At 41.0% G+C, this 17,420-nt stretch overlaps 1 protein-coding gene across 4 annotated transcripts in view; it reads left to right on the forward strand.

The window, feature by feature from the left end:
• Positions 1-17,420, forward strand: part of sh2b3 (SH2B adaptor protein 3) — a 50,917-nt gene that overhangs the window by 25,535 nt on the left and 7,962 nt on the right. The window lies entirely within an intron of this gene.

Below are 17,420 nucleotides of genomic sequence, written 5' to 3' on the forward strand. Positions count from 1 at the left end.
ACTATTCTACAAAAAATATTTTAAATCTGCACTTGCTTCACAGAACAATTATGCATAGACAGCGTTTGTGAACAATAGCTGTTGTTTAGATTTTACGGCAATATTTTACAATGAAGAACTTAAAATTATGTCTAGACTTCCATTGATTTTTGCGAATGTTTATGTCATTCAAATGTGTCAGCTTTTGGCTGAATAAACAAGCTTGAGGTTGCACACCTTGAAATAGCGCGTCACAGTAGCAGTCTTTTTCTTTTTCTTTCTTTCTTTACTCATGCATGCGCTTGTGTTTGACTCCCATGATAGAAAACACTGCAATATTTCAAGTTGGTCCAGCTGCAAGGCGGCTCGTGTTTGCACACCCAGTCCCCCAGGAGCCCCGAACCAGTAATCAAAGTGGCTTACTTGTGTCATTTTTTATGTCATTTTTAATGTCTCCTATTATTCCATAATGATATGACATATATAATGACATTTTGAGCTGCAGTAAATACTGATACGCCACTGCCAACTACTAGAGCAATCAGAATGAGAAAAGGTGTTTACTACAGCAATCACACTGGAATTTTTTTTTTTTTTTTTTTTTTTGATATAAGGTGATTTGTGCGACGGTGTATTAGTGTCACCGAGCGAGAGAAAGAAGACGTCACCATGACAACACCCATTCTGATGCATTAGCAAAGTGCATTTTCCCACTCATTCATCACTGATATGTAGACTTGTGACTTCATTCATCTTTGGGTGTATGCCGACGTCACACTAATACTAATACGCCCGTAGTAGATTTGTGCCACATGCCTCGAGAATGCTAGCAATGGAATTTGTGGACTGTCAATCGTTAGCCGTGATCTTTTGACAAACCATTTTCTTAAATTGTCTTACACGTCGCACATGTAGTTATGACGCAAGCCTGTAAACTGAATGTTAAACGAATATCGAACATCCAGTACAGGGCCGGTAGGGCAGCCGATCGCAGTGATTTTTGCGGGATCTCTACTTCTTTTCAGTGCCGCAACCATTTTTTAATTTTTTTTTATCAGTGTGCACGACGGAATCGATAACCAGAGTGGTTTATTTTTTTCGCAACCGCAATAACTAACCGGTCTGTTTTTTTCCTCTGCATATGTGATGACAAAACAGTCAGGCCAAAGATGCTTCCCTGCAGAAGTGAATCTTGTCATTTCAGCTGAAAGGACGGAAATCAGGACGGAGACATTACTGACGGCAACGTATCATCTCGGTCCTTAGCTTCAGTATCTTAAAGAGGACAAACTGACCTCCGCAACCTGTAAACAATTTACATTCCAGTCCTCTCCGTTTTAGATTAAGTGGCCCGTGCCTCCGGGAGCGAATGTGCAGTATTAACTCGCTGTAGTTTCTTTAGCATGTTTAGCCTTGACATTGTCATCTGTCAGCTTTTTTTTTTTTTGACTCGCTCCCGCCGTATTGCAAATGCTCGTGTTCCTTTCATCTGAAGTGTGCACGCACACTAAAAGGTTGCCGGCAAGCTCCGAATGTTGCCAGGAAAGTTGCGGTGTCGCTCTCTTCCAAAAGTCACTTTAGTTCCCACAGGCGGCTGACTATCTCACAGCGGATGTGTTTCCTCAGACCTCACGTAGGCTTTGTCCTAATCACGTCTCAGCTGTGTGAGCGTGTGTGTGTGTGTTTTTTTTTTTTTTTTCTCCAGCTTTTCTCGCCCTAATATTTCCCACATGGTATCTCTTTATGCTTTTTCTTAACTTGTCCTTTGCTGTCTGAATGTGTTGTCCTCTGCATTTATTTAATGTCCCACCGTGTATTGGCAGCGTATTGGAGCCAATCAGACTCGCGTGATGCTTAATGCGGCAGTAACAAAGACAAAGATTCAGAACGACGAGGCAAATGTAGAGTTGCTGTGCCGATGTCATCCATTTACTGCGGAACCTCTGAGGTCGAACACGGGTCGCCGTTCCAGGACGCTCGTTGACCTGCTATTTGTTCTGATTTCAAATAATTGTCTCATTCTCTCTGAGTTGCATGCACTATGATAATAATGATAAAATGGTGGATGCGCGACATATATGCAAGGCGAGTTGACATAACTGTCATGTGAATGTAGAAAGGAAGACATCACTTCATTGTAAAACTACTCAAACTTATCAGCCTTTCAAGACTTGTGGCAGATGCCAAGCATATAGAGAAGTGAAGAAGGAGTATTGTTAAAGGCGAGTCTCATTTATTGCACTCAAATAACATAAAATTCCCGCTCTACTGTAAATCTAAAGTTAAAACCAGTTATTTATATGTCCTTGATGATCATGACTAATGGACTCCTTGTACATGGATGGAAGTCACTTCACTTTAACACAATACAGGGCTAATGTACTACATGTGTATCAACAATACTGCTTTGGAGTAGCACCTAATGCAAATAAGCATTTACAGTGGTGGAGGTGAAACTGCACATTACGCTACATGACGATGCACACAAAAAAGTTAGCTGTTTTTTTAAAACAAATTGTGTTACTCAAATTCAGAGTCCACTGTAGTTGCTGCTGTGCTGCTGCTTTCCACACCTATGCGGAGGGTATGAAAGTCTGTTTGTAGCATCAGTGATCTTTTTTTTTTTTTTTTTTTTTTTTTGATCAGTCCGACTGCTTGATCCAGCTGTTATGTGTTACTTGTACTTTGGTCTCTTAGATGGCAACACGCAGCGTTAATTAGCCCCTCGTCGCATACCACAACTAAAGCTCTCCATACACATGGGCCCAGTCAGCTGAACCCGAAACCAAATGGAAGCAGCTGAGAAGAGACACTAGAAATGCACCAGTGGATGACATGAGAGAGACAGGCGGCAGCGCTAAGATAGGAAAGAGGGAAGGGACGCGATTTGGGTTTGAAGTGTTAAATTGTTGCCTTTAGCTCGGGCTTTGCTCAAGTCTTGCATAATCAGGTCTCACAGAAGGATCTCTTGTATTTCAATGTTGATATTCTTACCAAAATGATGGATTGATATTAGGTTCACTTGGCCTTTTACTTATCAATGCTTCTTTTGTCGAAAATGACTGGTCCAGGGTCTACCTCTGTCAACTAGTCCCAGAAAGAAAATTGATGACACATGCACGTTTTTTTTTTCATGTCTGGACTATTGCATCGGAAGAGACTAAGTCCTTGGTAATTTTCACCGTTACCGGCCAAACAAAAGTGACGTGATGATCTGAGATGTGGCTAGCAATAACGCACAAACAGCAATTAGCACTTACCACTCCAAAAAAAAATGAAAAAATGTGCGGAGTAAGTCGGGGTGAGACATTTTGTGCGAGTAAACCAAATGTGAAAAAGCCACGGCACAGGAGAAAAGGATTGTAATCTTAAAATAGAAACATTTTGCAGCCTGGTTGTTTCTGGATAAACCAGGGCCATACAGTGAGTTCATTTTGTACCACTTTTCTTGAAAGGCAGTCTCTTTCTGTTCTTCTCCTCCTAATATAGTGAAATGAGGCAAGTAGTAAAATATGTCGTGAATTAATAGTAATGAAGATGTCCTGTCTAGAATGCACGGGTATACATGTTAAGTGTCTGTCTGGTTCAAATAATAAAACGAATACTAATACATTATATAAAGTCTGCTCCCTGTTTTCTCTGACTTGATTGAACAATAAATGCAGCAACCAAAAAATGCGTCATGCTAATGATAATAATGTATTGGTATTGAATTGTAGAAGGTAAGACATTTTCATAACTTCACTCTATATGACGGGAAGTTAAAGGCAACTCCATGCGTGCTCCGCTAGCGCTTGCAGCTCCAAAGCAGTGGTAGGAAGGGTGAGGTACATAAAAGATTTTTAAGCAAAAGAGGGGTGTACTTTTTGTTGTTAAAATATTCAATTTCAAAGAAGTACTGTATGTTTTTTTTTTTACAGTTTTGAATCTTGTTAAAACGAACACAATGTAAAAAAAGAAATAAATCAATATAAAAATCGCTAACATTTTGGGGGTGCTTGCGATTGTATTCTCATTAGGAGTGCTTCAGCACACTTCAAAATGGGCTAGACTCGCCCCCTACTCACAACAATGAGCAAGAAGCTTAACTTCGACTGTGGAATATCCCTTAAAAGTACACATCATTCTTTTCGTACGTGTGTTTCGGTGTGACAGAAATCAAGAGAAACATCTAAAGGAAGTGAAGTGGTTAGAGTCATGTGGTCAAGATGTTTGTCAGATCTCGCTCTCGTTTTTTTTTTTTTCAAGCGTCTCTTTTTGCAGGAGGGTGCTGGCAAACTGCCTTTTTAATGCATCAACCCGTGCATGTGCCTGATTTATCTTTTTGTGCTTAATTATATTGAATTTCTTCTTGTGTGTGGTTGTGTGCTAACCAACAAAACACAAATTAAACATGACCCTGTGGAGCTGCATATGGAAAGCCCCCAAAGTATAAAGGTGCGCAACAGCCTAAACTACAATTTGCCTTTGTCCAATCCCGTTACAGGCATTAGCTCACAGTGCTAACAAACTTAATATAATTAAAAGCCTCTTCTTCGTACTATTATTGTTTTACATTACTGAAAAAGAACAAAGCTGAAATTGAAGCTACATTCTTCAGCAAGCTCTTCCAAATGTGTGTCATACGACCAATTTTTCCAGTTATGGTCATCTGACCGGGGTGAGCGAAACTATGGCTAGCGCTAATGCTAGTTTAACACCATGAGTAAAGTGGAGGGGAGGAACAAAACACATGGCTAGTACTACAAATAAACAAAAAAAATTGTGGACCTTCAAAGCAAAAATAAAACTAGTCAACAAATAATTTTAATAGTCAACACATCGTTTATTTATACACTGTGGTTTTCTCTCGAAAATGCCTCGTCTCCCGTTGGCTGTATGCCTGTCTGCAACGCACATGCGCAGTCGTGGTAATCCGGGTCATCCGTGATGTACACAGAAGCATTGTGGGTAATCAGTGTCACGGCTAACCCGTGTTAGCGTAAGCAACAGAGTCCAAAAGTCGGGGCGCATTTAACAAAATTAATTCATAAGATGTAAAACCCCCTTTCATAGCAGCATGGCGGTGATGAACGAGCATCTGAAAATGAAGCACGTTGTGGCTGATGCCCGATTTCATTTCTCACATCGGGACAGTCGTTTCTGGAAGCTAGCTGTAGTTAGCTCACATAGGCTACCGTGTGCGTCTGATGGAACACTGCACGCAATGTCCTGTTTCGGAACGCCAACATATTGTATTGTCTACTATGGATTATGGAGGCATTGGTCAGTCAACTCACGTTTATTAAAAACCAAAACACCGTTTTTGTATACCCGCTGCTGACATCGAACAGCAAGAGGACATGTGAAGCCTCACATTCACTCGCACCACGCACGTGAGTGTTGCGTTTTATGAACCCGGACATCCCAGCACTCGTTTAACACATGACCTATTTTCCACAAACCCTTAACGGCAACATCGTACAATAAAAGACATAACATATACTGTATATATTTTCTCTTTCCTCAAAAGCTGTCTGATTGCTTTGTCCTTTTCATGTTCACGTCATGCACTCTTCCTTCATTGTGAAGGAGCTGTGCAATCTCATCCCTCCCATAAACCTGCTTCTCGCATTCTCTCAGGTTTTCATTACAGTACATTCGTGTCAATTACTTCTTATTGTGCGCCTCTCACTTGTAAGAGAACGTTTTCAAATCCCCGTTGCCAGTGGAGCGGATCCATCTGCCTCTCGGCGCAAACTGCCTTTTAAACATTTTGGCAGAGTTTGACCCTGGCTCGTCATGTTTGGCGTTAAACGCTGGTGTGGAAAATGTTATCACAGCTTGATCTCACTCCCAGTGCAGGCGTGCTTCTGGCTCAGCTGAACCCGTGAAGTCAGGAGGAGCGGAAGTGCATTAGAATGTTTGTCCAAGCATGCCGAAGGGGAAAGAAAGGGTGGCGGGTTGGCCTGTCCCTTCATCAAAAAAACACTGACAGCACTGTCTTTTTGTTTGTTGTAATGTGAATCTTATCTGAATTTTGATAGGGATAGCTCTGCACTTGATCACATGTCCTTGATCTACGTAGAGAGAAACTAACAATCAGCGCTTAACAAACCTTTTGATGCACACATTTTTGGAGTCTCGGCTGTTTTACTACTTTGAACAAGAATGAGGAATTTCAAGGTGAATTCGCTTCTTCTACCCTAATTTGAGCTTTTCTGAGAAGTCAGAAATGAATCGAGCATATCATTCAGCCATTGAAGATTAATAATGTGCTTTACTATTTTTTCCATTTTTGTGTGTTTGGGTGTGAAACAATAACTTCAGAAGTCCATTCATTAGTTTTCTACACAGCTTACCATTTTCTAGAGTTTATCCACTATCCAGAGTGGTCACTGCTAAATCCTATAAAGATCACGGAATAGGAACTGACCCACGTTACCTGTACACAGAAGTGAGAGTCAACCTCTGCACTATCGTAACAACAGTGAGATTTTGTCGCCTTAAACGGGGAACTAAACCTCCCAAATTTTAAAGCAAGAATACATTGTATGTGCCAGCGTACAAACACAATAGTCTGATTTTATATTAAGTCTGTCGAATAAAAATTAAACAGATTAATTAATCAATGTAAAGGGGGGCTCCATGTTGGGGAAATCATTATTAGCTGCAGACCGAATGCAGCAGTGGAGAATTACCTGCGACCAGGATGATCCATTGAATTGTGTTGGCTGACAGATTGAAAGGAGCGATGGATTTTGCAGGTCTTTATAATTAGTCTGTCCACACGTCGTCACTGTCTGACGAGTGTTGTCAAACTCCGCCTCTCCCCTCACTTTTCGGAACTGTATGGCAAAATGTACTTTTTGTTTTTTGTCTCAAGATTGACAGTCTGGATGTTTTTTTTTTTTTTAGAAAATAATTATCTTGGATCCATTTGAGTTGCAGGATAGCATGATAAGTAGCCGCTATTTTTGTGGAATTTAATAACCGATAAATTCAGGGGGAAAAAATCTGAAAGTACATGACCTATTTTGCTGCGCTTCTCACAAATACTGTTAATGTTGTGCCATGTACTCTAAGTTGAGTTTTTAGGGCAAGAATGTTTGAAACGTCATTGTAATTTTGCCGCGTCAGTTTGAAGGACCCTTTGGAATTTCTGCCCGTACAAGCTTATTGCTCGATGTTTTCAACTGAAACTTGTCAGCCGACCGGAGAATGGCTTCCCCAAGTTGCAGACAAAATGACAGTTGATGAGGTATGTAGAGAAAAAGGCCCTTTTACTGTAGTTGGAAGGCTTTTTGGACTAGATTTTCCACGGGTCATCCTACAAAAAAGCACATTTTTCCAACCCAAAAACTCAATTTCTCCAAAAGCCATCTTTTTTCAAAATTCTTGGTGTGTTGTACTCCAGTTGAAGTGGCCATTCCAACCAGACTCCGTGTTTTGACACAATATTATCCGTGGGAAATCTTCACATCATCACATTCTTCAAATGGTCCCGCATCAAATTTTGCTCTCTTGATTGAACATTAGCATTGCAGGCCGATGTCACACGAGCACACACCCTTAACGCGCATTCTATGTCATATGTGAAGATTATGCAAGCAACTTCCTCTCTTTAGTGGGGTGAGATGTATGAAGCCCGAAGACGAGAAAAAGGCCCTCTTGATTTTCTGGAATGATGACGACGAAGTTCCATGCTGGCATACGTGCTCAATAAAATGAGAAGTTTATGGCAGCATATGTCAGTGCCACAAATCTTTCCTGGCAAAGCGTGTCCTGCGTATGAAAAGACAAAAATCACACGGTCAAATGGGTATTTTTCTTATTTCCTACAAACTATTTAGCCACGTGTGCATAAAGTGTGCTGACATCGTTAATGCCGTGATGACAATCCATTTGATCCTGTTCTTCTCTCTCCTTGGTAAGCGTTAGCAGTACTCAGAATTTTGGATTCGTTTGTCTTGGATGGACCTCAAATCCTCCACCAAAAGTGTTGCCACCAAATTGATGACACAGGGTGGAGTTGTGGCAAGATGGAAGTCAAACACAAAAAAACAAGCAAAAATGTTCATTTATGCTTGATTGGATTAACAGCATTTCCATTCATTTTAATGAGCGGAATTAATTAAACTTGTATCTCAAGGCATGGTTGGACATCTACTCACTCTTGAAAGACATTTAATGGAGAGACTGTCAAGACTTAAGTGTTATGTTAGGCAAAAAAGGTCAAGAAAAGCACAAGTCTTTTTTTTTTTTTTTTTTCAATTTGACTTTCGCGGATTATTCTCCTAGAAAATGTTGGCTGTTGTACCATATTTGGGGCGTTCCTCTTTAGAGGCTCTGCTGTATTAGTGTTTTGAGCCAAAGGTCTTGAAAAATCCGAAGTGTATTTCGGCATCTTTGGTAATATCGCAGCTAATTCACAGAAGGGGATCTGAGTTGGCTTCTGTGAATCTTTACTGTTTGTTTTTTGTTTTGTTTTTAACTTCTGCATATTTCGCCAGCGCGCCACTATTTCTCAGAAGTGCCTAGAGAAGCGAACTGACACATTTATTCATCCACCTCCACCGATTTCCTAGAACACTCTGAACGATCAGTTTTGCTAGCCCAGCACTAGCACTTTGTGTGTGTGTGTGTGTGTGTGCGTGCGTGTGGTTGTGTGTAAGTAAATGTGCATTCTGTTGCCACATCCTCCTCCCTGCCACAGATGCTGCTGATAGTGAATATGAAGAGATGACGAAAGCGGTCTTGACTAACTCAGTCAAGGCATGTTTCTGAAATATACTGACCGGACTCTGACTAAATGTCATACAAGTACGAATATAACTGCATAATACAACAGAATAAAACCAAAATAACGTAAAACCGCTCGCCCCTTGAAGCCACCCGACCGATGTGTAGTGGAAAGGGCACCGGAAGGTGTTTTTGAGCTATTGCTGGAGTTCATATAGTCGTGCGCAATTGTTACAGATAAAATAATTGGCGTCTGCAATTTTGTCGGCAGAGCGGTGTATGACTGGTAAGGTGGTGAGGAGGAAACTTCATCGTAAACTGTGCGCGCCTTTCAATCAATTTGCTATATGCGGAAGCTCACGTGACCAAACCTGGAAAACATGTTTGTGGGCTTCCTGCTTACACCGCAATGACTAGCAAGACAACGCTTTACGACATGATAGTTTGAAGTTACATTTTAAAAATATTTTGGGCTGGACTCGACTGACAAAAGTTAAATAAATGCATATCATTTACTTTATACAAATATAATAATGATGATAATAATAATAATAACATATGTAAAGACTAGCAAAGCCTAGACATCAATTATTTTTGTCTCTGTGGTGAGAACATGGTGTTGAAAAAAGACATTGAAGACGTTTAAAGTGAACACGGGTGCTGTCACGGCCCCTTCGCCATTCACCCGAGCGAGGAGGAATTGCTTTTGCACGTTTTGCCGATTGCAGAAGTTGTTTGCGCATGTACCGCATTGGATTGCTCATCTTGTACTGCACAACATTGCCAATGTTACAATAAATTCCATTTCTTGGTTAATGGCTATCATCACACTTTGATGTCTTTGCCGTCACTAATACCTTTCTGTCCTCCAATCGCATAAAAAAGAAAAATATACTACTTACGATGACAACTTATAGGTGTATAGAGAAATAAGGATGTGTATTGTGTACTGTGTATTATCATACTACCATAGAACTATTTTGTCCAGGGTATATGGTTGTAAAGAACGGGTAGGAGTAAAGTTTTACTTCCTACTCCTCTTTGAATAACCTATTTTATGTCAAATTTAATTGTTTTTAGCTGAATTTTTGTCTTTAGTTGTTGTTTTCTTATGTCACGTTCACACGTACAAAACAAATCATTCATTCAAAAATCCAAAGAAAATGCAAAAGATTTGTGAAATTATTCCTTTTGATTTGTGACCTCACCCACGATCCGTTTTGTTTGACAGTTGAGGCATACTTTCCAATCACATTTTGGTTGTTTGGTTGAACTCCAAACTGTGCGACTTGTGTGGCGTTCAGTTTCGCAGGTTCCACTGTACAGTTTGAACAATACATAGTATCTTAAGCCCTGTAAAAACAAACAGCAGCATTCCCGTTTTGACCCCAAGGAAGCACTGACAGATGTGCCGATTACGACGTTTAAGGTCGAGGTCTGCTCAGCCCCCAGCGGATGATGTCGTACAGTGCGCGCGCGCACACACACACAGGACAGGACACCCTGGACAGTGTAGGCCACAGCAACCCTCATAGGCATAGCGGAATGTTGCGTGTCAGTCAGTTACCACGGCGACGGCCTTGCGAATGGGACCCTGGGAATGTCATGTTGGACTCCTAACATCCTGTGTGTCACCCAAGTGTGGGTGTGCGCACTCAGTGCTGTGCAGTGAATGTGCATTTAGGACTTAGTGGGCGCGAGGTCGTGCGGTCACATCTGTTGCTGTGTCTCTTTTCAAGCTACTTTCATCTACGTCTGCGCTTGTGCGATGGTGTGCGTGAGGGGAGGAAGCATGACAGTGTGCGCCTTTAAAGGCCGTAGTGAAAGTTGAGTCAATGTGAAAAAGAGAGCGACTAGTCATAATAGGCTCGTGATATCAGCAAGATGTCAAAACAAACCCCGTTGGAAGACTTTGTCGTCTGAATATCGTGCTGCAATTTTCATTCACAATTTGCACTCTTCGCAAACAGAAGTAGTCTCTCGGCATATAACAAGCTTATTATTTGTCATTTAGACTCAGTAGTTTCTAGGGCTGTGCAATTAATCGCAGTTAAATTACGATTATTAAACTCCACGATTGCAAAATTGCCATAATTGTAACACACTATGTTTGTTTGCACACGTAAATCATACTTGAATTTATTATTCTTTGCACTTTTTTTAAATTTTAGAATATTTATATTTATAAATTTGGTTTGGTCCAAAAGGAACTTGCATAAATATAGTGTTTCAAAGAAATTGATTAGTCTTTTTTTTTTTTTTTTTTTTACATTTAAACAGTTTCTTGTTTTGTACCAAAAAATAAATTATGGTTTGAATAATCTACAAAAAAATTTTCATAGTCGAGCAGCCCTAATAGTTTCTCCAATCAAAGACATTTGACACATTTTCACAACTAAAATATCAATTTACTGATGTACAGCATAATTGTTTAGTGATACATTTTAGTTATTCCACATTCAGATCTCAAAGTGCTTGTAAAAATTTAAAAGCAATAAAAAAAAATCACCAGCTAGTTCAAATAATAAAAAGATATTACATTTTGTATTTGTATGTTAAGTGGCATTTCATGTTTAAGTTGTTGGAATTTGAAAAATGTTTAAAACAATGTTTAATGTGACATTTTATTTCTAAATTGCCAAAATTAAAAAAAAAAAAAAAAAGATTGTTTTTTTTTCACATCAAAAAGTCTCAATTCTAATAGTCCTATAGTATTTGAATTATTTTTTTCAGACAGCTTGTTAACAATCCAGCCCAGAGCACTTCCTTTTACATAGTCCCAAAAAATATCGAATGGCTTTTTGGAAGATTTATTTATTTATAGATTAAACACTTTGCCGTCGGGCGTGTGAATGATCGTCTGTCTGTTATGTGTCAGGCCTGTGTTTGCAAGGTGATTCGTCAAGGGTTCACCCTGCTGCTTAGCCTTCCCTAAACCAGACCCGCTTGTCGCATCCATACGGCCAAATAGTGTACAGTACCGACGTCAGTGTCACACGACGGCAAGTGTTGCGATGTTGATGTGTGTGGTGTCTTCCAAGTTCCATGACGAAGAAAGTTCTTGGTTTCACTTGTCGCCGCTGCCACTCGTTCATCACCCCCTGTCCCGAGGTACTGCTGGTGGGAATATTTAAAGGCTAGCGGCCATCGTAATGGCCGAAGCTAACGAGGGTAACCGCTCTTCGCATCCGCAACCAACTTCTTTTTGTACTCACTGACCCGTGCAAATGAATCAAGACCGTATCGCCTTGTTGACAGGAAATTTCACTGCTCCGCTGAGTATTGTAGCCTAGCGATGGCAACAGACAGGCGAGTTGAAACGACAAAATGCCCAAAACGCGTGATAAGCCATTTGTCATCTTCAGACAGTCAACATCGTTATGGAGTATTTAAACCGGGCTGAAACGGGTCCTCAAGTAATTCGGTTACTTTGGACTTCATTACGCTGGCACTCTATTATACGCCGCCTGTTGCCAGCATTTAGCAACGGTTCCAGCTAGCCGCTAAGCAAGACGGTGGGAGCCGTCGGATCAAGGCCGGTTTAATAGACGTACAGTAAATGACTCTGCTGACACATTTGCCATTCCTGTTGATCACTTTTTAAACCAGGCTTACTCAAGTGTGTTATTTTAGCCATCTGTGTTTACAACCAAGCAAAAATATACAGTGTATATTTTTGATTTCTACCCAAATCCCCGATTACTTGATTGAATACCAAAATATTCAATAGCTGCGATCGTATTTGTTTTAGCCGACAAAATCGCTACTGTGGTTTAGATGTCACTTTTATCTCGTCGATCACTAATCTGCGGGGAGCGATTTGTCTCAAATCTGACTAGTGTTTCCAGAGAGGAACATATTGTGCTGCCCGGTCGAAAATGTTGATTATCGAAAAGGTTGGTCATTTGTTATTAAATGGCGATGTCTTTTTTTTTTTTTTTTTGCCTTCTGTATTTTTAATTGTGTAAAAATAATAATACATCGTTTTTATCCAAATACCTGGTTATTCGATAGACTTTTCAGTTGGATATTCAAATGCTAAAATATTTGATAAGTGCATCCCTAAAGTCAACTCATCGAGTCGCTGACTAATACTAAAGAAGTTCAACCCATAGTATGCGTTGCTGGTTTTTTTTTTTTTTTCTCCATTGCCTAAAGTTGTGCGTACCGATTGTGATTTATGCTTAGTATCGTTTGTTGGGAAAAATGCGGTCTCATTCCCACTAGTTGCCGGATGAGGAAGCGTAAAGAAATTGACCAGAGGGCTGTGTGGAAACAACCCAGCAAGACACTCAAGCACACAAGTCATTTGAGATGCTAATGGAAAACATCCCGTGGGGGTTTACTGTACGCTCGCTCTCACTCGCTGTGTCTTCATATCAGTCTGAGTGTGTGCTGTACTGTAAAGGTATGTAAGCTTGTGCTTGCGTGCGTGTGTGTGTGTGTGTGTGTGTGTGTGTGTGATGCCAGTCGGCATAACGTGCGTCTGAGACCATTTATTGTGTGTGTGTTGTCTCGGGCCGATCATTCATCACCGTGCTCTGACCTCGCTTCCCCGGCGGAGTTGATTCACCAGTTAGATCTGTTGTGCTGTGTTGCTCAATCACTCAGACATCTGCCGCTTGTTTCTTCTCCCTTCTTCTTCTTGTTCCTCTTCGCGCCACATATGGTTCCTCAAAGTCATCACTAACTCATTCACATTCTCACAATAAATTCCGCTCCGTGAGTCACTCTTGCAAAGACCGAGATCTCATTAGATCTCGCACCTGCGGCAGCGTCGCGTGAAGCCGTGCGCTTCGCTTTCTCGATACCCCACATCCTTTTTTTTTTTTTTTCGTTCTTTTTTAAATGAATGTGGAGTAAATGTGGAGTTTAGTTTTTTTTTTTTTTGTGGGTGTGTTATTGGATTGAGGTGGTTAATAATCAAAATCTGCTGTTTGTGGTTGCTTTTATGAGAACTGCACGCTCACCCATTCCAACTGGTGATGTTGGATTTACAGTTTATTAAATTGTACTAAAACAAATGGTATAATAGTGTTAAGTATTGTATTATTCATCTGATATTAAAACAAGAAATATAATGACCACCATTTAGATTAAAATGTTCTTTAAAGGGGAAGTCAACACATTTTTTTTTTTTTTTGTTCTATGCAAGCCCACTAGTTGCGTTTGTGGAGTAAGTGTTAATCGACTCGTTTTTAGCCATCTCTGGGGGCGGCCATTTTGTCAAATTTTCAATCATTTTTGTACATAAAATAGGAGCTTTTGAAGCAATCAATTTTTTTTTAATCTAATTGTCACTTTTTCCTCAAATAATTTTGATGTGGGACATGTGAAATTTTATTATTAGAATATGCGGTTGAGCAATAAAAAAAAAAAAAAAAAGAAAATTGCCCTGAATGCTGGACTTTGGACACCCTTGCTCTAAATCATCATCATCAACATTGAAGCTACCAGTGATGCATCACTCAAGCTGTCCTGGCTGGTCTGTCCACCCACTATTGGCTGCAAATGTTAGTGATTGTCGGTTTCCATGGCAACAACAGAAAAATGTTTTTCCTCCTTATTGCAAGCTAACCATTAACGTAATTTGGAAGCTTTTATTTTGAGGTCACAACTGTACATATTTTGCATTTTCAAATTGTACAATTGTGATTCGCACTGCATCATTCGCTTTAATAAGCGCCGCCCCTCAAACAGACGCCGCCTCCGTGGCGCAGTAATAAAATCTTACGTGGTGTCAACGTAGCGATTTTATTCCATTGATAGCTCAACATAACTTGGCTTTGTAAAAAGTCCAATTTGATACACCGCCATTGAACAGAACGTTAACTTCCTCACCTAATAGAAGTTCCATTGAAGCCACTAAACATGGGATGGTTCAGTGAAACTCTTCTTCACCGAGAGTTACTTAGCAGATTGAATAACACGATCACAGACTTCATATTTTAAGTGTAAATAAAGACCTTGGTCAAAGGAGGCTGTTATGTTGGTGCAACTTCACTTTTAGTCACTTCCTCATTATCACATCCGACTAAATGAGTCATTTCCCCCCCCCCCCCCCCACACCTCTGTGTCAGCACACGTCTCGTTGACGATATTAGACGCTGTGGTTGAGACGCCCGACGTTCCGACCGATGGCGTCCATTCACAAAAACCGGCCATCTGAGCAAATCAAGCGGCTGCGCGGTTAATTTGCTCTTCCATTGTGTGTGTGTGTGTGTGTGTGTGTGCGCGCGTGTGTGTCTGTGTTTAGGATTAGCGTAGACGTTCCTCAGGCTCACACACTGTCACATGGACTCAGACTCATCCGGCGCACAAAAGCTCTGGAATCTGTCGTCCCTCTGCTCTCCATCACTCCCTCCTTCTCTCCACAAGCCGCCCCCCCCACCCCCACCCCCTAACGCCGTGTCTCTCGCCGTCTCGTCTGTTTCCTTTTGACGCTTTTGTTCTCTCACGCCACTCACCCGCTGCGACCCCCCCCCCCTCCCCTTACATTTCTTCGCCGCGTACAGCGTGTTGTCCCACGGGCTGCCGTGTTGATTCTAGAGAGGCATGCGAGCCTCGTCCGCGCTCCATGTTTGGACGGGAGGAAGTCGTAGCCGAGCGGTGAGGGAGCGATGATTGTTGTACGAATTTCACCACAAGTTCAATAAACTCAGTGGGAAATTGATGGGTGGGTGATACTGTAAAGAGATACTGTAGAAAGGCAGAGAGATGGACAGATTAAGATCGCTACACTCTTAAAAACAGTTGGGTTAAAAATGGACCAATTCACAAATTGGGTCAGTTCGACCCACCTTCTTGTGTTGTTGCCACCCATTTTTGGGGTTGTTTTTGCTGAAAAGCACCCAGAAAGTTGGGTGGAATTGACACAAGTAGCGGATCGGTCCTTTTTTGGCCCCAAATGGTGTTATATTTAACCCAACTGTTTTTTAGGGTGTAGGACAAATGTGACTACATAAGTGCGCTTGTTTGGGGGACGCCATCGGCTCTTAATCAACAGAATGTTTTTTGTTTTTTCTGAAAGCCACGTAACTGTGGTAAAGGAAAATAGGACTCAACAAAATACTTGAGAAATCGATTACGGCACTGTTTAAAGGTTACGTAACTTATACAATTTGTTTTTACCCTGCCACACGTTGTGCAACGAGACGGCCTTTATAAGTTATCTCCATGTGGAGGCGAATTGAACATATTGTAAAGAATGTTTGGCGGTTGACTTCCGCTTTAATAGAAAGGAAGAGAATAAGAGGCTTTGTGTGAGAAAACACGTAAAATCAGTCATACTTTTAGTCGCATGTAAAACTAAAGTCAAAAAAATAGCGGCTGGTAGAGGAGCACTTCAATAAATGCTGAAAACGGGAAGATCATTTGAAAGCCGCTGGAGTGATAACAGCCCACAACAACCTCGGGGCTGTCAAATCGTGTGAAGGCGCAATGATTCATATGGAGGTGAAGGCAGGCCACGATGGATGCGAGAAAGCCCCCCCCCCCAAAAAAAAAAAAACTGTTTGCGAGACCACACTGGCTCGACTCAAATGTCAGCTGCGCCGCTGATGAAATACGCTATAGTAGTGTCGGTAAAGATACTCTATGCTAAGCCGTTATGTATTGTTTTTATATTAGTGTAGTTATTTTGGGAAAAAACGCTTCATCACAGCTTTCTGTTGAAGTTGATTAAAGCACATAGTTTAGGACTGGGGTGGTCGCAGCCCTCTATCTCACCAGAAGAAATCCGTCCCTGCGCCGAAGTCCAGCCGAATCACATCCCCGCAAGAGCAACCCAAAACAAGAGCAAACCATACTAATCTCGCAATGTTTTGTTCGGATGGATGATTCGTGTTTTGTTTCACAAATCGGACCCTGACACAGAGCAGAGAGTGGAGCAAACAATCGTGATTCACATTTTTTTTTCGAAAATGTCAATGCCTGTTTATCGAGGTATTGTACATGGAAATTGTGTTCCAATTGTAAATTTGATTTTGTCTTTGCAGATTGAGAAAAGTTCTGTATATAAAGCCTGTATATTTTTCTTATTCGTAATAGTAAAACCATTTAAAAAAAAAAAAATTTTAAATAATGACACATGCTACGTCAATTACTCTTTTTAGTAAATGCGAGGGCTGCTAAATGAGGCCACAAATGACAATGATTTGGGCACCCAAGATTTAGACATTTTAACTCGACAATAATTCCGTTGCTACGGCAGGAATGTATGAATGAAAGAAACATCTGTCTGAAAAAGTGCATCAACTCAAAACGATCAAATGCCATGCCCCGAGTACGACAGTCTTCGTCTGTTGCTTCACGTCGGATTTTTTACCGTCGCTAATGTAACTTAGAAATATGGTGTGACGGGACATCGTCATCCAGGGACCCCCTGCATTCCCGTTTTTGGGAAGGCACTGAATCGTAGCCAGTGGTAACCGCCTCGCGCTTGAGTCACACGCTACTATTAACAAATACACGAAAGCTCCGCTTCTGGCTAGCGAATTCTTTGAAATAATTCCCCCCAAACAAGCTATTGACATTCCTGTTAGGATAAACACCTTCATGTGTTTCTAGTTTGTTCCCTTACTGTACCCAATGTGGCATCAATTTGCCAATTTTCGACTGCGTCTGTACTGCGCGGATAGTGACGGGCGGGCACAACACGTTTAAGATTTTCCACTTGATTGCAGAAGCTCATTAATCACTCCAATTTTTTAATGACATTT

The sequence above is a fragment of the Filicampus tigris genome, chromosome 5, assembly GCF_054856515.1.
Source record: "Filicampus tigris isolate MCC_2025a chromosome 5, RoL_Ftig_1.0, whole genome shotgun sequence".
In the NCBI taxonomy this organism is placed as follows: Eukaryota; Metazoa; Chordata; class Actinopteri; order Syngnathiformes; family Syngnathidae; genus Filicampus; species Filicampus tigris.